Below are 24,267 nucleotides of genomic sequence, written 5' to 3' on the forward strand. Positions count from 1 at the left end.
TCTGGTACCCTGACTTTGTTCCTTCTGTTTCTTAATTCTCTGACTAAACACTCCTGTACTGCAGCATGGACACTGCCATAAAGCAATCACCTTGATAGGGTGAATGTTGGGACAGGGGCACGGGTTAACAAGCAGAGACCACAGAATAGCATTAGGAGTAAAGGAATTGGTGTAATTGTACTAGACTGCCAGAGTACAGCAGCTAGTGGAGGAGGAGGTGTTGAATGAGCACATTAGGGAATAGGGATTAGACTTTTCTGCTGTTGGTTCACTAGGTTGTTAGGGCTCTCCATGTCTTAGGCAATGAAGACACTTGTTTTACCTATTATGCCTAATTCTTATTTTGAAGAGATTTCAGAGGTCATGAGTATTGAAGAAAATGTGTAATCTTTCATCTTGTTGGTCATGTGGTTCAGAAGGTAAACTGATCCTAGGTATGATAATTCATAATGGACACAGGAGGCACTATAGATCCAATCTATCAAACATATTTCTTGTAGGAACTTCACAACTTCACACCCTCACTTGACAGTCTCTATCAAAAATCCACTATAATGGGAATTTATGGACCAGAGAGGTACAACTCCCTATCCTAGCCAGCTAAAAAGGGTAAAAAACAAAACAAAACAGAGAAACACATATACATATACATATACATATACATATACATATACATATACATATACATATACATATACATATACATATACATATACATATACATATACATATACATATACCTACTTTTCATTTGATTCGTGTAAATGATTTAACTGACTCTGCAAAATAATTCTTCTGGTAGTCCACCAAAGAAATGGAATGGTATCCACATTAGTTCCATTGGAACAAGTCCTCAGCAGAAACCAATCCACTAACTCACCAGATGGCTGTTTAAAGTTATCCTGCAACCTCTAGTTCCTCATTGGTAAATGCCATTCAACCTGTCCCAACTGTGAAGAAAGTCATGCCCCAGGGTGTTTGTGGTGGGGAGTAATAGGGTAAACCTAAGCCTTTCCTTCCAATACCAAGGATTCAAGCTTTCATTCTCATTTCATATCTCCTTCTCTTGTCATATGGCTCTGATTTCATTATCAACATAGAGCTTGTATGCTACCAAAATTCCCAGAACAATTTCATATTAGCTGCTACTTAATCACACCTTCCATATCATGTACTTGTGAAGTTCATTTTTTTCATCAATGTATACAATTTTACATTTATCCTTATTAAATATTTCATCAGATTCAGCTAGGTGTTCTAACCTGCCAACATCTTTTTAGATATGGCCCATCATATAGCGTGTTAACTTTCTTTCCTTCCCTCTGTGGAGTGTGATGCCTGCCCAACATATAGGGAAATAGGAATAGTAGCAAAACTGCTGACCCACTGAAAGTCACTTCATCCAGCAGGGAACAGGCCCAAGATATCAGCAAGAGACAGCTCTGCAGAATGTGACCTCTGTGAAACAAGAGGAGAGCCAGCCTTGCCTGTAAGGGAATGTGTTTCAGAGAAGGACAAGTGCAGGAAGCCCAGGTTATCAACCGACCATTCAAAGACAACTCTACCTAAGAGAAATAGCATGAAGATATCTCAAAAAGAGAAATAGCATGAGGATACCCTTCAAAGACAACTGTACCTAAAAGAAATAGCAATACAGCAAAACTCTCTGGAGTGCCAGAGGTTTATTGCCTTGGCCACGTATGTTCTCTGTGTCCCTCTTTACTAGTGTGTTCTATTTTTTTTTAAATTCTTATTAAAATTTTGAATTCTAAACTCTCTCCCTCTCTCTAACTCCTCCCCCACCCATTGTACTAGTGTATTCTAACTGTGTGCTCATTCTTCTCCCAGATATTGTATATAGTTATGGGAGACAGAATCCCAGGTTTATAGAGAGAATATTTTGTAGATGTAGGTTATATAATCCCATCTCAGTAATTGCCTTTGCTTTGAGCTAATTGTATTTACTAACTAGTAAAGATCTCCACAAAAAAGACCTATGATTTAAAGAATATGGACCCACAGAAATCTTGAGCCAGGGGCTGGTCACCTTCCCAGGAACACATGATACTAGTTGTGGTGAGGAGGAGGAGGTTAGTATTTTCAGAAAGGGTGCTATATACATCATTGATAAAAAGTTGAAATTGCACATTGTGAAACACTAATTTCTCAGTGAACCACTAGAGGCCTCCTTTTATATTGGCTTTGATCTATTAATGGTTATTCTTTGAGACTAACTATTCAACCAGCTCCAAATCCACTTAACTCTAGTTATTGGCCAGTCCATATCTCTCAATCTTATCCACACGTTAGTATGAGAGATTTTGTCAAATTCTTTAGCTAAAACTATATATACAATGATGCCTTTATCTACCAGTCAATAAATCCTGTTGAAAAAGATTTCATCTTGTTAGATTGGATTTCATTCTTTAAGATTCAGCCCATCACTGTAACCATTTCAAGTTCTTTTGAGATTTGTTTGTATCCGAATTCTTTCATTCCTTGTTAATTACTTTAAGTCACCCTTACATAGAAAGCAACTTCTAAGAGATGTGAGAATGCATCTTCCTCTTTTCTATGAAGAGGTGGGGCACTATAGAGATGGAACATAGTATATTTACTCTCAGATTGAATTGTGGTATTAGCTAGTTTTGCAGAAGTGATAATTCAATAGAGTAAAGTGTAAATTACATGCCTATTTCTCAGGGGTAGCAAAAATGCCTAGTACTCACTCTTTTGTTGCTCCTAATAAAATTTCCCTCGGTGCTACGCATAAGATTCAGGGCATAAAAAGAGATATTTCAGCAACAACGTTAGCAAGACTTTAACAGGCTGACAATTATTTGTCCTTCCAAGCACATCGAATATTTGGATATTCCCCTACTGAGAGGAAACTATTCAAAAAGAGGCAGGAAAGAGTGCCAGAGTCTGCCATTTCAAGGGACATGCAAAGTTAACCTCTTTATTACTAAAGGGGTGTAGGGTCCATCATTTTCCTGTTGGTTTCAAGGCTGCCTAATTAAAATATATACCATCACCTATTTGAGTCCAGTATTCATGAAAGATAGAAATAACCACCTATTTACTCTGTAAATACATGGTGCTTACTGCATAATTATCTTGCCACCATATGAGATGCATAGTTTATAATTAAATAGTCTCAAGTAACTTGGAAAATAGAATGCTTATGATACATACACTTTGTTATCCTTTCAGGAGCTACTGTCAATTAATTTTTCACTAATGTAGCTTACATTTTAAATAGGTGTTCTTGGAATGTTAAAATGTTTAGTGGAAAAATATATATGGGAGAGTGATGAACAATGGCCTTTAATTTGTAGTGTATAGCAAAAAAAAATATTTATTATCATCACAAAATATATTTAAAACATTATGGGTGTACTGAATTATACTAGATGCTACACAAATATTGGAATTGTTTTCCGTCCACATTTAACTAGAGAAAGAGGAAGGAATTGAAAACTGATTCAATTTAATTTAACACATTTTATTAAATGCCTACGCTCTGTTCAGAGAACTATTCTAGTTTGTATAGGAGAGAGATAAATAAGATATTGCCCTGGTCCTTGTGGAATATAAAATCTAATAGGGGAATATGGTACTTTGATATTTTAATGTCTATATATCTATCGGCTTAAGTCCGATGGATACTACCTCCATTGGTGAAGATCATCATTTCTTCATGCCTTCTGTTCCTGTGTGAGTCTTGTCCATGATCTCCTATAAATCCTCAACACACGATCTACCCAAAGTGTGATAGACTTCTTTATAGGTGTTTTAGCTTATCATGGTATTGTAAGGACAGTATGAATGCTGTCCACTTATTGTACCTTTCTCTACTTTATAAGAATACCTTTTTCAATCAAATGTATCTTGGATTATATCCCATAAAGCACCCTTTCTGCATTAATGGATATTTTAAAAGATAGGTTTTTGTCAGCTAACAGGTTGGAGTAATTGCAAGTATTGTAAAATTGCTGAAAAAATAACATAACCTGTACACTTCCTAGTCTAGACTCAGTTCATTGCTCCACTGCAAGGACTGTCCAAATTATGTAATCATCAAGTAAATGAATGAACTGCCCATCAAACTGCATTCCATCATTTGGCCAATAGCTATTTTTGTCCACTTTTTCCCTCGGTAGGTTTTTAGGTTATTTTCTTTGACGTGGCTGTGGACTACTTTGAAAAAACTTTGTAGTATTTGGAGAGCTTGATCTAAACAACACAAATTCATCCACAGATGGGAGCATCTAAAGACCTCATAGACATGTATATTAGTGTGCATGAATACACATATAATATCAAAGAAGTATAAAAAATATCTAATTCAAGGTCTAAGACTTAAAATAAGAAGGCCTAGTTGCTCTCTCTACTCACTTTTGCCCCCTAGCTTCCTTCCAGACAAATATCAGCTTTGCCGATAGGCATTTACTATTCTTCCTTCATATAAACTCCAAGTGCCCTACCTTTGAGATTACCACCCATTTACAAAGCATAAAGCTTAAAGATATATAGTTGTTTGCATGCCTTGTTCCCCAAAAGAAAATGAACTTCTTGACAACAGAGTCCACGTTTTTGCCTTTCTTGTCATCTCAGTGCTTAGTTAGTATAGTGCCTGATGTATAGTTAGCACTTATTAAATAGTTGTTGACTCCATGACATAATACTGTGTTACCTTGGGCAAGCTTAAATTTCTGAGAATCTCAGTTTTCTCATCCGTAAGTTAGGCGTGATGATATTTGCATTAAGATAGTGTGGCATATTGTATATGCAACACTTTATATACAATATTGTATATTGTAACACTGACTTAGTTAAGAAGAGCTAGATTCAAATCTTACCTGTGGTACTTGTGTAATTTTGGGTAAATTGCTTACTTTTAACACTCTAGGTAATTCTCTAAGACTATAAGTTGTAGAGAAGGTGCTGACCTGCATTGCCAGAGTAAGTTCTTCACTGGGAGCTCTTTACACCAATGAAGTCACAGGTCAAGTGTCTGTCTCTAATAGTTTCATTACCTACATTATAAAATTTTTGTAATGGAACTACTTTGTAAATTGCAAATTATGATATAAATTTAAGTTACAGTAATATGAGGTATTTCTTTCTGAAGAGTGAGCAAGGAAATGCTTCATGAGGTCAGTGGTTGGTACTTGAAGGATAGATAGGATTTCAAGATATCAAGAATTTGAAGAACAATAAAGCAGATGAAACAATGAAATCTTCAGTGGGAAAAACAATGTGTTGAGAATGATGCATATGCTCTCTGACTCAGATTATGCGTTAGGTGGTTTTGTTGAACCATTTTTTTCTTTTTTTATTCTTTGTTACAAGGAATGAAACTTGAGTAGGGCAGTGGAAAAGTAGTGAAGGTAGAGTAAAAAAAACACTAAAATTAATTCTTAAAAAGAAAGTAATTAGTCTCATAAATTGTAGCACATGTAAATAAGAGGACCCTACCTTTCTGTGAGAGAGGAATCTGATATCCTATCTGACTTGGTAGATATCTGGGAGGCCACCCCTTTCACTGAACATAATGGCAAGAGTGACACCTTTTCCAGACAGAGAGTAAATTTCCTCAAGTTATTTGTTGGCCCAATTCTTTTAGGATTATTATGGGTGAGAGTGTTTATTTGAATTCCCACAATTCAGGAATGGAAACAGAGAGGAAGGAATTAGAAGCTTGCCTATAGTTGCATATGAGAAACTCAGTCTTCTTACCACACTTTCTAGCTATGTGTATGACAATTTCCTTATGCAGATGTATTTCTCTCTTAGTGCTCACTTTCTGGGTATTCAACTAAAATGGGCCTCATAGGACTGTTGCCCTTATTCTTTCTTTAGTCCCTAATTGTCCCCTTGAACAGAATGACTATCATGTTTTAGGTTTGTACTTCTTTTTAGAGAAGAAGTAGAATCTGTGAACTTGATTTTCATATTTGTTATTTTTTAACATTTTGATAACTTTATTTGAATATAATTTTTAAAAATAATTTTATACCTTTTTTTGTATTGATTTAAAAACATCATTCTGATAAGAGGTCCATAGGTTTCGCCAGGCTGCCAATGAAGGCCATGACACCCAAGAAGATTAAGAATTCCTCTTCTACAGATCTCTTCCTCATGATAAGCTCATTTTTTCAGTTCCTTTGTATGGGTCTTGTAACATGCCTGTTTTCCTTATCATGTTATTCCAGGCATTAAGAATGGCATGTGAAAAATATCAGAGACTAAAAACTAGAATATTTATGGGATATGGTTTACCTGTGAGTATATCAAAAAAGCACAGTGTGAGAAAAGCCTAGAAATGAAGAAAAATACCAGAGTATCTCATCCCTGGGAATTTATTTGATAGAAGATAGAAATCACAGGGATTTTAGAGTTCGAAAAGATGTCAGTAGCCATGAAGTTAAATCCTCACCTGAAAAGAAACCTTCTCTACATCATTCCCAACAAGGGGTCTTCTCACTTTTGCTTGAAGGAGAACTCACTAACTCCTGAGGAAGCCCATTCCACTTTCGGACTGCTCTAATTTTTAAGAGGGCAACTAGGTACCAGAAAAGGAAATGATAAATCACTCCAGGACTTTTGCCAAGAAAACTCCAAATGGAATCATGAAGAGTCAGACACAAATAACAGACTTAAAAAATTCTGGGGTAGTTTGGTGGTGCAGTGGATAGAGTGCTACACCTGGAGGCTCATCTCCCTGAGTTTTAATCTGGCTTCACACACTTTTTAGTGGTGTGACCTTGGGCAAGTCACAACCCTGTTTGCCTCATTTTTTTCATCTGTAAAATGAGCTGGAGAAAGATATGCCAAACCACTATAGTATCTTTGCCAAGAAAACTCCAAATGGGGTCATGAAGACTTGGACATGACTGAAAAATGACTGAATAACAGTAAAAATCATTAGGAATTTTTTCAGGACATTGAACTTTTTACATTTACTTTTTGTGACTTCCATCCATTATTCTGAGTTCTCTGCTTTGAGACTGAACAGAAAGAAAAAAGTGATAATTTCTCTCATATATGACAGCTCATCCAAAACACAGAGACAGTTGTTATGTCATTCCTTTAGAGATAAATCTATGAATATTCTGCATATTGTCTTCAGATCTCTCAAGTGATTTTCTTATCGCATGATCTTAGAAAATTCAATTGCTTTTTCCTGGACATTCTCCAGATTATTAAAAGCCTTGCTAAAAGGTGGTGCTCAAAACTGAACACAATATTACAGGTGTGGTTTAACTAGGGAAATAGTGAAAATAGCTAACATTTATATGGTACTTTAATTTTTACAAAGCCCTTTTTACATATGCAGTACATCAGTACCACCCATAGATCTGAATGAGAATAACCCGACTTACTGTAGGCACAAAAAATTATTAAGGATGAGGTGGGAGAGGAAATGCTGATGTTGCCCCAGAAGACTTAAGATGGGCTGGACTGGACTTAGCTTGTCATGTCCCCCATTATGGGGAGGTAGTATTATTCCTATGTTTCATATGAGAAAACTAAAGATGAGAAAGGTTAAGTGATTTGCCTAGTAACAGCCAGAAAGCATGGGAAGTCAAACTTGAGCTTTGGTCTTCCTGATTCCAAGTCTAATACTCTCTCTCTAATTTAGCATCCAAACTAAACATCTCAATCACTCAATAGAACTTTGGAAATGTTAAATTTAGATATAGAAAGACTCCTTTTAATTCTTTCCTACATGGGGTATGTGTGTGCTAAAAGTAGTGGGCATAATCTGCAAGGAAGTAGCCACCAGTTCAATGTAAAGAACTTTAGAGAGGCAGTGTGGCTTATATCAGATTGGTCCCTGACACATGCTACCTGTGTGACTGTGGCATTGGACAAGTTACTCAAACTCTCAGTGCCATAGGCCAGAGTGCACCAAACTATTTTAAGAGCACTCTCCTATTAGAAAAAAAAAAGTTCATTTATGAATTATATGCATTTACCACTGCACTAATAAGATACATTATAAAGCATGCAAAAAAGACATTAAAAAGTGAAATAAACAATTTTAAAATATTTAATTTTATTTATAAATGGCACAAAAACCATTTTGCTCTCACTGAAACAATTTTAGTGAAAACAGTTTGATTACATAAGTTTTATTATTATTTGCAAAAAAAACCCTTTATATATTCTGATGAATAAGACAAATTATTAAAATAATTGTTTAATGTTTACCTATTCCTTTAATTTGATTTATATAGTTAGCTAAGGTACTTTATTTAAAGATACACAAGACAAAAATCAATAATATGTCCTAAGTCAGTGAGCATTTTCATATTATTCAGAGTAATTGCTTTTAAGACAAGAACCAAGACTGAGGATTCATTGGTAAAGGGAGCTCCAAAATGAAGAAATTTCCTCTACTAATTCAGGTCTACATCTTCTCTGCAATTTATAGCCTTAAAATGCTACCTAGAAGACTCAGAGATTTCAACTTGCCCCTGGTCAGATAGACTATATGTGTCAGAGGTAGGACCAGAAACTCAAGTTTTTCTGGCTGTAAGGTCAACTCTGGTAGTTGTTGTTGTCCTTTATTTTCAGAGAAGACCAAAATGACATCACTATGCTAGAGTCAAGTTACAGTGTGTCCAATTGTGGCTTATCAAACCAATACTAGCTTGGAATGCTCTACCATAAGGCAGGCACAAATAGTCAGTGTGAACATTTGGGGTGGATTCTCTAAATCTGTGCATCTCACGTTTCTTTTTGAACTACTTCAATTCTGCTTTGCTCATAGAGCACAGTACCTTCTCTGATGAGGGCATGCCATGCTGGGTGGTATTATGCCAGTATCTTCCACATCACACAATCTATTCAAAGTTCTTAAGAAAGACCTTGAGAGTGTCCTTGTCCTTGTATCACTTTTTCTGACCACCATGTGAGCATTTGCACATGTGAGTTCTCTGTAAAATAGTCTTTTTGGCAAGTGTATATTTGACATTCAGATAACGTGGCTAGTCCATCAGAGTTGTGCTCTTTGAAGAAGAGTTTGAATGCTTGGCAGTTTAGTTAGAAAAAGCATCTCAGTTTCTGGTATCTTATCCTGCCAGGTGATCTTCGGAATTTTCCTAAAAACAATTCAAATGGAAACAATTCAGTGTCCTAGAATAGCACTGGTATACTGTTTAGGTTTCAGCATACAGGCATACAGCAATGAGGTCAGCACAACAGCTTTGTAGACCTTCAGTTTGGTAGTCAGTCTAATACCTCTTCTCTCCACACTTTTCCTTTGGAGCTTCCCAAACACTGAACTAGCTCTGGCAATGAGTGTGTCAACCTCATTATCAATGTGTACAACCCTGGAAAGTACATTGCCAAGGTGAGTGAACTTATCCACAGAATTCATAACTTCTCCATTTGCTGTAACTAATGGTTTTACATATGAATGGTGTAGTTCTGGCTGACAGAGCACCTGTGTTTTCTTGGTGTTAATTGTTAGGCCAAAATTAGTACAAGCAGCAGAAAAGCCATACTTTGTTGCATCTCAGCTTCAGAGGCTGCATTGAGGGCACAATCATCTGCAAACAGAAAATCATGCACCAACACTCACTCCACTTTGGTCTTGGCTTGTGACCTTTTCAAGTTGAATGATTTACCATCAGTGCTGTAGCTGACCTAGATGCCATCCTCGCTGAAGATATTTGATAACATGGCTGGGAATATCATGCTAAAAAGTATAGGAGCAAGCACACAGCGTTGCTTCACTCAACTGATGACTAGGAATGCGCAAGAGCATTGTCCATCATCCAGAATGTGGGCAAGCATACCTTCATGAAATTAATGTGCAATGCTAATGAACTTCTCCAGGGCACCAAATTTTGATATTATTTTCCATAAACCCTCATGACTGACTGTATCAATGACATGGTGCATAGATCTCTGTTCTGCTCCTGGCATTTCTCCTGAAGTTGTTGGGCTGCACACACCATATGAACTGTTCTTTGACCCTTTCTGAAGCCACATGGGCTCTCAGGTAGATGATCAAATATCAAGTGAAGGATCAGCCTATTAAGAATGACTCTTGCAAGAATCTTGCCAGCAATGACTAAGAGAGGGCCCCCCACCAATGTCACAGAGCAATGTATTTCCTTTGCCTTTATAGAGATGGACCATGGAGGCATCCTTGAACTCCTGGCAGATAACCTCCTCTTGCCATATAACCCAGAAAATTTCAGTCAGACTTTATATGAGCAATGGACCCCACCCCCAATCTTATAAATCTCACCTGGAATAAAACCAACATCAGGTGCTTTGACACAGAAAAGGAGCCTAATCACATCCAAAACATCTTCTTCAGTTGGAACTTCATCTAGAGAGGGATTGATTTCAACCTGAGATAAATGGTCAGTGGCTTCAGCATTGATTGGTGATGGTCTGCTGAGAACACTATGGAAGTTTTGAACCCTTCTCTCTGAGGCAAGAATCCTACATCTCTCTAAGCTTTGCTTTGTACTTTATTTTTGATGGAATTGAATGCTGCCTTCTTAAAGATGGATGAACTGTCCTGCTGGTAAACCCCATGGAGTTCTCATTTTTCATTTAGCAGCTTCTGAATTTATCCCTCATTTTCAGCAAACCAGTGTTGATGTTTATGAGTGTTCTATCCCAAATGAGCAAATGCAGTGTTTGTATGCTAAATCTCTGAAAGCTTCCCATTCCTTTTGCGTTCCACTATTGTCAACTGTGTGGTGGCTCAACTTTCCCTCTAAGGTATCAACAAACTGTTCCCACTCAGAAAAGAGCTCTAATCTGTTGACATTAATTCTTCTGGTAGTCATTTTGCCTTGAGGACACTGCTTTTGTTCAATGCGAATATTTAGCTTAGAGAGGATAAATTTATGATCAGTCTAGCACTCTGCAACACACATTGCATTTGTTATTGTCACATCCTGTCTGTCTCTTCTCCTTACACTCCCCTCGTCTATTAAATGCCATTGTTTGCTGCGAGGATGCATCCACAAAGTTTTATTGCATTTAAATATATAGAAGACAGTTTTGGTGGTGATGAGGTCATGAGATATGTAAGTCTTCAATAGCAAATGACTCATTGCTGTTGCTGTTTTCAACTCCATTCCCCCTAGGACTCCCTGCCAAGTCTGGAAATCTGAGTCTACTCTAGCATTAAAGTAGCCCAGAATTATAAGCTTTTCCTCTTTCAGCACATTGATAATAAGGGTCTCCATATCTTCATAACATTTTTCTTTGACTTTATCAGGATTCATCATGATAGGAGCATAGGCACTGATGACAGTAGCATGGCATTCTCCTGCAAGTGGCAGTTGCATTGTCATGAGCCTGTCATTGGTTCGTTTTGGTAGACAAACAAGCTTGTTGGCTTGATTAGTTTTGATTGCAAAACCTACCCCAGCTTCACAGTGCTCCCCTTCATTGTGGCCACTCCAGAAAAGTGTGCATAAAGCTCCTACTTCAGTAAGCTGGCCTTCATTTGCCAGCCTTATTTCACTCAGGGCTGCTATTTGGATGTGATACCTGCTTGGTTCTCTTGTAACAGCTGTTCATTTTTCAGGTCTATTGGATTTTGGGTTGACTATAAGTGTGCACACATTCCATGTACCAATGGTGAGTGGACTTATCTTTGCAGAAGTTTTTGTACATTTTTTTGTGTGTGTTTCCACCACAGGGTGGGACCCCATCTGCAATGGTAATCAGGCTAGAGTTGGGTAAGCAATTTTAGGGCACTTTTTCTAGTCCCTTCCACACACCAGGAGGTGAACAGTGTAACCTTTAAAAGGCTGCTCAGATACCCAGGAGTTTTGGAATTTCACTGCTGCTTCCAGTGAAAAGAAGACACCATAGCCCGGCCTGCCTGGACACAGAGTTATGACTACCAGCTCACAGTATATCTGCACCTGTTGCCTCATCACTTTCTTGTAGGGACTTTGAGATAAATAAAAATGGCAAAATGGTATGAGTGATGTTTTGATTCATTCGTAAATTGGATTTAAGTGAGGCAGAGTTGCACAAAGTTGTGGCCTCACTCTCTCCTTCAGAGTCATCACAGTCCAGAGATGCAGTAGATGACCTTGGTGTCTTTGATGTCTAACCAAGCTCTAAGTGCTTCAAAGCGCCTGCTTCAGCTGCCTTCATGGCCTTTGGAACAAATTGTCCTCATCTGCCTATTCTATCAGGGGAAGTGTTCACGTGGTTGGAGTAGACACCCCCCCAACTCGTCAATAGATTTGAGACCCCTTGGTTACCCATGACCTGGGTTAGCCCATCTGTCAAAACAGTTGCAAGGTGTGGCCACTGAGCATGCTACAGCTTCTTGATCATAGTTAAGTGGAAGAAGTGGACACCAAAGGTGGAAAGCAGCCTTGAAAAGGCTTCACCACTCTCACACCAGAGGTACTTATCTTCTCTGAAACATCCAAGTCCCCAAAGTCAATTCTATTTATTATGCCAAATTACTTCTCATAACTTTTACTGCTTTTTATATGGTTTCTTCAGTTGAGTTATTTACTTTCATACTTTTTTTGAAATTGTGCATTGCCACTACTACCTTTTCTTTGTATAACTCATTTTATATGATTATATTCCAGCCAGAGAGGACTAGGAGCTATTCTCCAAGTGCTATCTGTTATCTTGTGCCTCTGTGCATTTGTGAAGTCTGTCCCACAAGACTAGCATATACTCCTTCTTCATCTCAAATCTGTCAAAGGCCTTCTTTTCCTTCAAAGTTCGGCTTAGCTACCACCTCCTCCTTGACCCTTCTAGATATTAAGTTCTGTCCCCTAAATTTTTCTTGAGCTCTTTGTACCTCAACTTCACACCTATCTTACCAAATCTTGTTTAATAATTATTGTACATGTTATAACTCATAAGTTCCATGAGGGCAGAGATTGCATCTTTATTTTTCTGTTGTCTGTTAATAAACACGTATTAAGTCTACCATATATCAAGTACTGAAGATAATAATATAAAAGTTGAGATGGTCCCTGTTCTCAAAGAGCTTATATTTTACTTGAAAGAGGCAATATGTTCACAGATGAGTAAATACGGGTAATATAATAAATAATTACGAAGTGATTTGGAATGGAGGTAACAACTGGGGTAATCAGGAAAATCTTCATGAAGGAGGAAGCACTTGAGCTGAGGCTGAGAGGGTTCTCATCGTTAAGGAGGTGGAAACTAGGAGGGAGAGGCTTTCAGGCATGAGATACAAACGTGAAAATATATGGAGAAAATATTTAGTATATCCTATATCACATTGTAGCTTGAGAGTATTAATCTTTATATATTGATATTAGTAGCACACATTATATTCTGAGCATTTGAAGTCCTGTATTTCCCCCTTAGAATTTGTAATATAGCCTACATTGGCTATTAAAAATTTTAGGCTTTATATATATTTTTAATAATCCTCAAAAAGGCACTATTCTTTCAAGTTTGTTTTTAAATATGTGCAAATCAATGATATTATGACTAAAATTGCAATAAACTTAAATTTAAAAATTAGCCTGTCTGAACAAGGTGCAGATTGATGGTTGTCATCAAAGTATGTCATGTTGTGTAGAACAGTGTCTTCTGTTGCATAACATCACGTGAGAAGCTGGATAGTTTGTGTGCTTAGACTGCAATATTTTAATTTTGTATTTTTCCCATTCATGTACATTTTCACATTCAATAAGTGATATTATTGTATTATTATAATATATTATACTAAACTATTATAAGCAAGACTACAAAATAATGTGTAATTCTTAACCAATAAACATCTATTAAGTGCCAACTACGTCCAGTTACTGTGCTAAAATACAAAAAGAGGTTAAAAAAACAGTCCCTGTCCTCAAGTAGCTTATGATCAAATGGAGGAGTCAATATGCAAACAAACATATACAAATCATGCTGTATACAAGACAAATAGGAAATAATTAGCAGTAGGATTAATTAGGAGTGTTGGGGAAGGTTTCCAGTGGAATTTTAAATGGAACTTAAAGGAAGCCAGGGAGGTCAGTAGTTAAAGCAGAGCAGGGAGAGCATTTCAGCCATGAGGGACAGCCAGAGAAAATGCTCAAAGTTGGGAAATAGAGTGTTTTTTTTATGTAATAGCTTTTTGGCCAGTGTCACTAGATTGAAGGGTGCATGCTGAGGAGTAAGGTATAAGAAGCCTATAAATGTAGGAAGTGGCTAGATTATTATTATTAGTGTTGAATGTTTTCAATGCTAAACAGAGCATTTTGTATTTAATCCTGGAGACTGTAGGGAGTCATTGGATTTTATTAGGGTGAGGGACATTGACATGATCCTACCTGCAGTTTAGGAAAATCACTTTAGTGACTTAATGGAGGATGGGCTGGAGTAAGGAGAGACTTGAAGCAGGCAGACCCACCAGTAGGCTATTGCAATATTCCAGATGTGAGGTAATGAAGCCTGCAGTAGAGTTGTGGCAATATCGGAGGTGATAAAGTAATGTATTAGACAGATGTTACAAAGACCAAGCTAGCATGCCTTGGCAACAGATTGGATATGGGGGGAGTCAGGTGAAAAATGGTGAGGATATAAAAGAAAAAAGAAAAAAAAAGGAAAAAAGAAATATACATATTAACTTTGTTAGGTATTTGAAAGTCATAGCACGTTCTATTATAGTAGATTTGCAGTTTCATGTGCAATAATCTTTTTAAAAATTATACTATGTTATGGAAATGCTTGTTTTAGTCCACAAATTAAAAATAAAATTAATTAAAAAAAGAGATAGCGAAGAGTTCAGAATGACTTTTAGGTTGTGAGCTTGAGGGATTGGAAATATGGTGTTGCCCTCTATTGAATAGGGAAAGTAGGGGGAGGAAGAGTTTGAGGAAGAGATAATAAGCTCTATTTTGGACATATTGGTTCAAGATATCTACTGAATATCCAGTTCACAATGTCTGAAACGCAATTGGAGATAGGAGATTGGAAGTCAGTAGATCTTGGAGCAGGATAGGTAGATTTGAGAATGATTACAATAGAGATGTTAAGTTTGTATCAAAAATTGAAACAAAATTTTATTTGAATTCATTTTCTTAGATTATAATTTTGATGTATTGGCATGTTTAATAAAGTAATTATTATTTAAATTTTGTGAAAGAGTTTTGTATCTGAGTTTTCAGAAGAAAAGTTTGTGAAATATCAAGATCACAGGAACATTCCATCCTCTGATTTATTTGTATTATCAACAAAAGAAATGATATTAAAAATGATGATTTAGCATAAGACACAACAAAATTATCTTTAAAATTATCTATTTCATTAAAATGAATACATTATCAAGTCATTCCGTTAAGGACCTTTTCCCATGGACAACATACCAAAACAAAATTCCAAACTAAAATAAAATTTTTATTCACTATATTATATTCTTTTTTTTCTTTGATTCATACTACTACAAAAGGGGTACATTTTTTAGTTTGCTTGTATTGCATATTATTGGAGAGGGAGAGCAACAGATTTTCCAATATATTTTTAACTTCTGTGTATCAGTTTTTGAATGGTGTTGAAAATTCTTTCTAAAAATAAGCTATGGGCATATGTGGCATGTTAAAGGACTGAGGACAATGTAAAAGTTGAGTCATGACAGTGTTTTATTTTCCTAGAATATCTGAAGAATTGTATTGCAAATAGCTGGAAGAATGGTTGTGTATACTGCAAGAAATTGTGGTCATTTGGTGGTCATTTAGACTATAATTATAATCCAAATTTAGGCAGTTATTTTGACTCTATAGTTCAGTGTTTTAATTCAAAGTACTTTATATGAAAACGTGAATATTGTGAGCTTATTTTTCTAAATTTTAATTGATAAATCAGTATGCCTCACTCAGGCCCATGAATTTTGTAATATAAGTTTTAATAACATTGTTTATGTAGATAAAAGCCTTGCAACAAATATTTGCCCAGGGTACAGCACACCCTTAGACTAGCTCTGTAGCAATTATATCAATTCTGACTAAGGAGACAAATTGAGGTTGTTATTACTTCTCCTGTCAAAGTTCTGAGTTATCCCCAAAGTGTTGAAGGGTTATTTTTTGATGCTATAATTCCTAAACCACCACTTATATGTTTCTCACTATGATTTATCAGTTAATATCAGTTGGTAAGCCAGATTTTATGAGCTTTTAAAAGGGAGTACTTATTAATGGGGGCAGGGTAGAGAAAGAAAAAAAATCCTAAAAATCTGTGACACACACCAGCAAGTATATACAAAGTCTAGGGTAATTAGGCTCAAGCTTAGAAACACACATGGCAAAAATGGTATCACAGGTATTTAAAGTCTTTTTGTTGGAATCTTTTCTGCTGGCTTCTTTTTAAAGCATTAAGTCTGTTTTCCTCATCTTGTTTTTTTATGTTATTTATTTATTTTTAACATTCTTTTCTTTTTAAATTCTGAGTTCCAGATTCTCTCCCTTCAATCCACCCCTCTCCCACTGCTTGAGAGAGCAAACTATATGATATCAATTATACATGTGAAATAATGCAAAACATATTTCCATGTTAGCCATACAGCAACAAACAAACAAATAAATAAATAAATAAATGAGTGAATGAGTGAATGAATGAATGAATGGGTAAATAAATAAATTAAGTGAAAAAATAATACTTCAATTTGTACTCAAAGTTTATCATTTCTATCTCGAGGTAGATTTCATCTTTTCATCATGAGTCCTTTGGGTTGTCTTAGATCACTATATTGATAAGAGTAGCCAAATCTTTCACAGTTGATCATCAATACATTGCTGTTACTGTGCATAATGATCTCCCAGTTCTTTTCATTTCACTTTGCATCATTTCATCACTACTTCAAGCATATGAAGATTTCCCCAGCAGAATAGGTAGATGAGAACAACCTGTTCCAATGGCCATGAAAGCATCTGAAGCAGGTCCTGTGGAGCACTTAAAGCTTGGTCAGGCATCAAAGATGCCAAGGAAGTCCACCACATCATTGGCCATCACTAGTCATCTTGATCTTTGTCCTGCCACTGAGGCTGACTCTGGAAGAGACAATAAAATAACTCAGCTTCAAATCCAATTCACATGTAAGTCAAGGTATCATCCTGTGATGTCATCAGTCCTCTTCAAAATGAAAGACAAACAACAACAACTGCATTGATTCATATAGGTCTTGCCATGTTGTTTTCTTTTTCTGAAACCACCCCCTCATTGTTTCTTTTAACACAATACTACTCCATCACAATCATATGCCTTAATTTGTTTAGCCATTCCCCAATGATAATCATCCCCTCAATTGCTAATTCTTTGCCACCACAAAAACAGCTGCTAGAAATATTTTAGTACATATAGGTCCTTTTCATTTTTCTTTGATCTCTTGGCATACAGACGTAGTAGTGGTATTGCTGGATCAAAGGGTATGCACAGTTCTATAGTCCTTTGGGCATAGTTCCAGATTACTTTCTAGAATGGTTGGACTAATTCACCACTTCAATAACAATGCATTAATATATGTATTTTTTGTAATTTCTAATAACACTTCCAGGAATTCTTGCTAGACTTAGGTTCAATTAGCATTTTTCTTTGAGGCTTTGCTGGTAGCTGTTTTCACATTATTCTCTTCTTTTAAGTTTATGTCTTGGTCTTCCCTGCCACTATAATAACTTTTTATGGTCAAGTTCTTTTTTTGTTGTTTGTTCATTTTGCCATCCTATTTCTTGACTTTAATCTTTATATTAAAATTGATTTCTGTTCACCTGGTGGTGAGGAGGCACTGTGACAAGCTTCAGGCTTTTTTGTGCTGCTATTTTCAGGGCTAGTTCTGGGAACTAACTTTTTTGCTTCCAAGGTGATGTAATGTGGGGAAAGTTGTGGTCAGTGCTCTCTTAGGTCTTTACCCAGGAAAGGCCCTTGTTCCCCTTCAGCAACAAATACTAGAGCTTTTCTTGTTCTTCTAGAACTGTTACCCTGAACTGCTTATGGGCAATAAAGTTGTCCAGTGCCAAATGCACTCAGTGCCAGCAATATAATCTCTTTCTGACCAGTTGTCTGACCACCTTACTGTTTGTGGACTTAGAGCTCCTGAAGCTACTGATTCTTCTCTTCCTTCCTTCCTTCCTTCCTTCCTTCCTTCCTTCCTTCCTTCTTCCTTCCTTCCTTCCTTCCTTCCTTCCTTCCTTCCTTCCTTCTTTCCTTCCTTCCTTCCTTCCTCTTTATGCTCTGGAACATTTATTGGAAATTTGCAAAATCAAGAGTGAACATAAACCCAATACACACATACATGCAGACATGTTTACACAACTCTTCTAAGAGAGATGAACCTATGAGAGAAGACATTTTCAAAGCTGACTCCAATGTCTGGGGCTATTATCCTACTACTGCTTTCCAGGCCTATCCCACTCCAGTGTTTCAGACTTCTCCTGAAGGTCTCCTAAGTTGACTTAGCCTGGAAAAATATCTCACTCTGACCATTTGTTAGCTCTGCCACTCCAAAACTTGATTTGAGGCATTATTTTAAAGTTGTTTGGAAAAGACTGTTGGAGAATTCAGCTGTGTCTCAGCCTGTACTCCACCACCTTTGCCCCATCCGTTTACCTCATCTTGTTCAGTCTATCCTAGCCTCCTAGGATAGCATAGTCAGTTATTCCAAAGACATATCTGAGCAGATGGGAAGTCCAAAATTCTCTATTCTTCTAAATTTCTTAAGGTCTTCCTTTAAGCCATGAATGGAAGAAGTAAAGAGATAATAATTGAGGCCAAGACCTGTGCTCTTTTCATCTCTCCCTATTCCCCTAATTGATTTTTTTCAGTGATTGAGTTGGAATAATTTCTCTCTGCTGCCAGGTGCTGAAATATCTTTGGCTGGAGATTGAAACAACATTTTATAGGCAACCCACAGGTTACAACTAAGTTTTCTCAGCCAATCCAAACATACTTCCTGTGAAACATCAATCTAGTTGATCAAAGCCTTTTTGAATACAAGTGTTTTTTTTTTACTAAGGTTATATAAAGGTTGAGTATCTTGACATTTGCTTTAAATGGGGTGAGGCATTTGAATGATTTACTCAAATTTTTGTATAGATTGTTAATATGCTTAGCCTCTTTCTTCCTCCCTTTTGTTATTGCCCTCTCTTTCAAAGTTTGAAGAGGTCAAACCTTCTGATTAGTATCCTTCACCTAAAACAGAATGAAAAACTCCCTGAGGCATAAGAAACAAATCCCATTTTCTTGGGCCATATGCAAAACTCAGAAGAAAGAAGATTCCCTGTTGCCACACTGTTTTTGTCAGTCAAACCACCAATGATCCACTAAGATTGAAGCCCAAAAAAATGAGATTCAGTCCAACTAATTTTTTTTTATGCACTCCAGTTCCAGTTCTGAATGTTTAAGCATGCTCCAAAGTCATTCAAAATCACTTCCTTTACACAACACCATGCCTTTCCTGGAAGCAGGCTCCCCAGCCCCTTCCACAAAGGTTCTTTGAACATGTGCCAATCCCTATTACATAAGTATAAAAAATCAGTACCAAAGGAATTTTTTTAAAAAAATCATATAAATAGCAAACATCTATTATTTTATTTGTCTGAAAGACTGAAGAAAGGTTTTGTGCTTCCAGTCCTTTATTAAAAAGAACTCATGTTATGGGGGAAATAAAGAAATTTGAGGTCTGATTTACTTCGGATTAAGTCTTTGATTCTGTTACTTACTCTTCAAGTGATCACAGGAATGTCATTTCATTTATATGTATCTCAGGTTCCTTATCTGCAAAATAAGAAAGTTTGAATTATAGGATAAGCACTAACTAATACTCTAAGTTGGCACTAAGGCAGCTGATTTGGAAAGTGATGAATTCTGCAGAGACTGAGGAGACTTGTCCTAAGATACAGAGAGACTTGGAAGAGAGGACTCACAGAATCTAGAGTATCTCCTTCCCATAACAACTTCATTTCAAAGGGAAGAGTGCAATGAGCCTGATGTCCACCTCTGCAAGCCTCTCTGCCTCAAAAGGCAGGTGATGAAGATAAGGGAGGAAGGAAGGGAGAGAGGAGGAGAGAATGGAGAATCATATGCATATTCTTTGTCTATAAATATCACTATCTAAAATTAAAATTGCTCTCTCCTTTACAAATGCACTTCACAGAATACATATTGCCCTATTATTCTCATTTCCTATAAAATGACTTGATTGGTAAACTGATTTCATTAGCTTTGAATTATTATTTGCTTAGCTGATCTATACAAATTGCCTGGGGAACCTTCACCTCCTACTAGAAATCTTACTGCAAACTGTTTCAAATTTCCACCCTTATTTTTACTACACAAAATTCTAAAATAAAAGGGCTTCAATCTTTGACATTTGTTCCACTTGAAGCAAAAGACAAAATTTTTCAAACCTGACATTTTCCAGACATTGCACTGTTATGAACTCTGATGCTTTTCTGTTAGAAGTGCCCCCTGGCATAGTCACAAAACCAGGAAAAATGGAATTGATGCATTGACACACATACAGAAAGTAGAATTTTACTCTAATCAAATGGAAGGGTATGCACATCTTATAAGTCTACAACAGAACATTGTTTTCCAGTTATTAGCAGAGGCTGATCTTTAAAAACATCCATCTTTTTTTGTTTGCTTCTATTTCTTTCCCCTTCCATACACTTCATATTGCCTTTTCATTTTTTCTTTGAAAGATTTCCTCAGGTTAGGTTTTTTTCTCCCTTTTACTAACTTAGCATGATATCAAAAGTTCCCTTCATTTCCTCTTCCTCCCCAACCACAGGCCTGCTATAGCTTCACAACAAAAATACTATTTGTAATAGTTTCAATTATAGTTCAAAGTTGATTGAAATGGACATAAATTTTAAAAAGTTTTTTAACAATACATTCAGGTGCATATGTATTCAGACATGAACATTGCCACAAAACAAATCTCTTTTCTGGCAAAAACATGTATCTATTTGTAGTTACATGTGCATATATAGAAATAATTATGTACGTGTATATATGTATGTACATATGTATATATATGTGTATATATGTGTGTGTGTGTGTGTATATAAATATGACTTTTCTTATATCCTTAGATCATATTCCGTTCTCTTAAAGGAAAGAAAACAATGTAATTTTTTAAAATTAAAATTAGTTTAAGGATCATTTAATATATTTTTTTCTGGAGATTTATTTTTTCACTGTTACCATCAGGACTACTAAGATTTAGAAAAAGGCACTCCTGAGTGTAGCATTTATCTATATGCTTAGTGGAATTGGGATAAATATTATGTAAAGAAGGTGAGATTCCTGGAAAGGAAAAGATGCACATACAAAGAAATATCAACTTCTATTTCTCACTACTGCTGGATTCTGTTAGAGTTAGAAGGGCTTAAGTTTTCACAGGTAGAACAGCTCCAGGAAGTAGTACACTGTAGGTGGGCTCGGGCTTAGCCAATAAAAAGTAAGTTGATGGTTCCATAAAGACCCCAAAATCAAGATAAGGGTCGAGCCAGTTCAGACCACTTAGGGTCAACCTGAGGGCACCTGAAAAATGTTAGTGCGCCTGCTTAATGAACTTCATTACTATTATCTGACACACCCCGCATAAAATTAGAGCCTCATTAACGAGTCACGGGAAGTATGACCAAAGGAGGGGAAACATACTTGAGCATATCAAGAGGAAACATGTAAGGAAAGGTGTAACCTGGGAAGGGATGGACCAATCCAGGCCTGGGAGGTTTCGCACCAAATTCAACTGCATAAAAGCACACTTTCCCTTGCACTCAGGACCCACCCCTCCTGAAGAGGGGTGGAGCCCGCTTCTGGCCAGAAACGTCTAAATCCTTTGGACTTTCTCTGTAACAAATTTTCTTGATACTAAATTTTTGGTGTCAAGCCTATTTCTAACAATTCCCTTGAGTAGAGTCAAGCAAAATAGCTTCATATGTTAGCCATATCTGAAAGCTTAATTTTCCTCTAAGAAACATTTTCACTGTACTGTAGGATTTTCATATGTTGCTTCATTGTTCTTATTTTCACTAATAATTTTATCTGTTATGTTAATTATTATGTTTGATCCCTTTTTGGCATCAAATTATTCAATTTCTAAGTTTGAATGATTTTTTCAAGTATCCATTTATCGTAATTTTCTGATGTTATTGTTTTAAATTTTGTTTACTATACATATTTTCTTCATATGTTTGTAAATTTATTATGCCCTAATATATATGGTCATTTATGTTTCAGGCAGAGCTAAGAAATATGTTTAATCCTTTACATTTCCGTTTAGTAATTGTCAGAGGTATTTCATATTTAATGTTTTTAAGTTCTATTCAGGTGCTAAGCTTCTTTCTTTTTATATTTTTATTGAGTTCATTTGGTCTGAAAAAGGGCACATCAAGCAACCAATTCATGGATTTGCTGTCTTTTTTCCTCCATGTAATCTGATTAACTTGTCCTTTATGCACATAGATGCTGTGCCATTTGGTGTGTAAGTATATGTGGGCATATGTGTATGTCATGCATGTAAGCAATATATGTGGGAGATGTGTGTATGGAGGGAAAGAAAGAGAGAGAGAGAGAAACTTTACATATAACATTTTTCTGATTATCACTTTTAGTCAAATATTTATTTTACTATTACCTTGTCTGAGATCATAATTTCCATTTCTTACTTCATCTGAACCATGCTACTCCAACCTTTTATTTTTAATCCTATACGGATTTTTATGATTTTAGTATGTTTCTTATAATCCAAATGTTGTTATATTATGCTTTCTAATATTTTGATGCCCTTGTTTGTCTTATTCATATTATTCACATTCACACATATTTATATGTGTGATTATGAGGATATATATCCTTTTATAATTTTTCTTGCTTCTCCATTATCATTTTCTTAAGAAGGTGGAGAAAGAAATGAATGTAATGAAGGCTAGTAATCTAAAGTTCTAGTGATCTGATCCCACTCTTCTCTTCTCCTATTACGGACCCTGATAACTGGTTTTGACATTTTTTCTCTCCCTTCATTTTCTATCTTCCTCTGCAATTCCAAATCTAAAGTTTATCTTGCTATGATTATTTTCTCCCCAATGCTGACATTCTTCTAACATTCTCTTCCTTCTTCTGATTATCTCTCCTTGTTTCCCTACTAAGGTTAATGTTAGGTAGATGACATAGAAGATAGAACACTGAACACAACGTCAAGCACTGCTGAGATCAATTCCTCTTGGCTTCTCAACCTTAGTCTCTGTATTTGTAAAATGGAGATAAACCATAACACTTATTTCACAGGATGTTGTGGGATCAACTGAAGTAATGAATATGAAGTTCTTTTTAATCCTCAAAATATTATGTATTATCTGTTTTTAATATTGTTGTCTTTCTATACTAAATATACTTTTTCATACTATTCAACTCTCTTCTGCACGATTTAGATAAATGTTTCAAAAAATCCATTTCTTCCTCACCTCTCCCCTCAATTTACTCTCATGCTAGTTTATTACAATTTTGAGAAATGGTGTCTCCTGATTTTTTCTTTATTTCTTCCTTAGTGTATAACTTTTCCCTTCCTTTTGCCTTTCTCTCCTAAATTTAACAAAGCAGAACAAAATCACTCTCATGCCCTACATTTGTCTCTTTATGCCCTCTGTGACACATGCAGTGAGATTCTAAAGAGACACTTACCTTTTCTTTCCCTATTAAAATGTACTTTATCTTCTTACAGTCATTCTCTATTGCCTAATTTTACTTACCTATAATATTATCAAACACTCTAAGTTTTAAAAAGCACTTTGCATTTGTTAACTAATTTGATCCTCAGAACAACGTGGTGAGGTAGGTGCAGAGAGGTTAATTGTCTTGCCCAGGGACATACACCTAGTAAACTCAGTCTTCCTGAGTCCAAATCCTACAGTATATTTGCTGTACTACCAAACCAGCTATATACAGAATAAATTGGAAATACTCACACAAAAGAAGGCACTGGAATTAAGAAAAATTAGGAAAGGCTTCCTCAAGAAGTTGAAATTTAACTGGGGCTTGAAGGAATATAGGAAACTAGGAGGTGGAGATGAAAAACAATAACATTTTAGGAATGGGGGGACTGCCAATGAAAATGCCTAAAGTCAGGAGATGGAGTATCTTGTGTAAAGATCAACAAGGAGGCTACTATGCTGAGGGATGTAAGTTATAAAAATACTGTAAATGGGGTGGGGCAGTTTAGGAAGGCCTGTAAATATGAATCAGAGTATTTTACATTTGAACCAAGAAGTGACAGAAAACAACAGGAAA

The sequence above is a fragment of the Phascolarctos cinereus genome, unplaced genomic scaffold (assembly GCF_003287225.1).
Source record: "Phascolarctos cinereus isolate Bilbo 61053 unplaced genomic scaffold, phaCin_HiC Scaffold_7;HRSCAF=346, whole genome shotgun sequence".
Lineage (NCBI taxonomy): Eukaryota > Metazoa > Chordata > Mammalia > Diprotodontia > Phascolarctidae > Phascolarctos > Phascolarctos cinereus.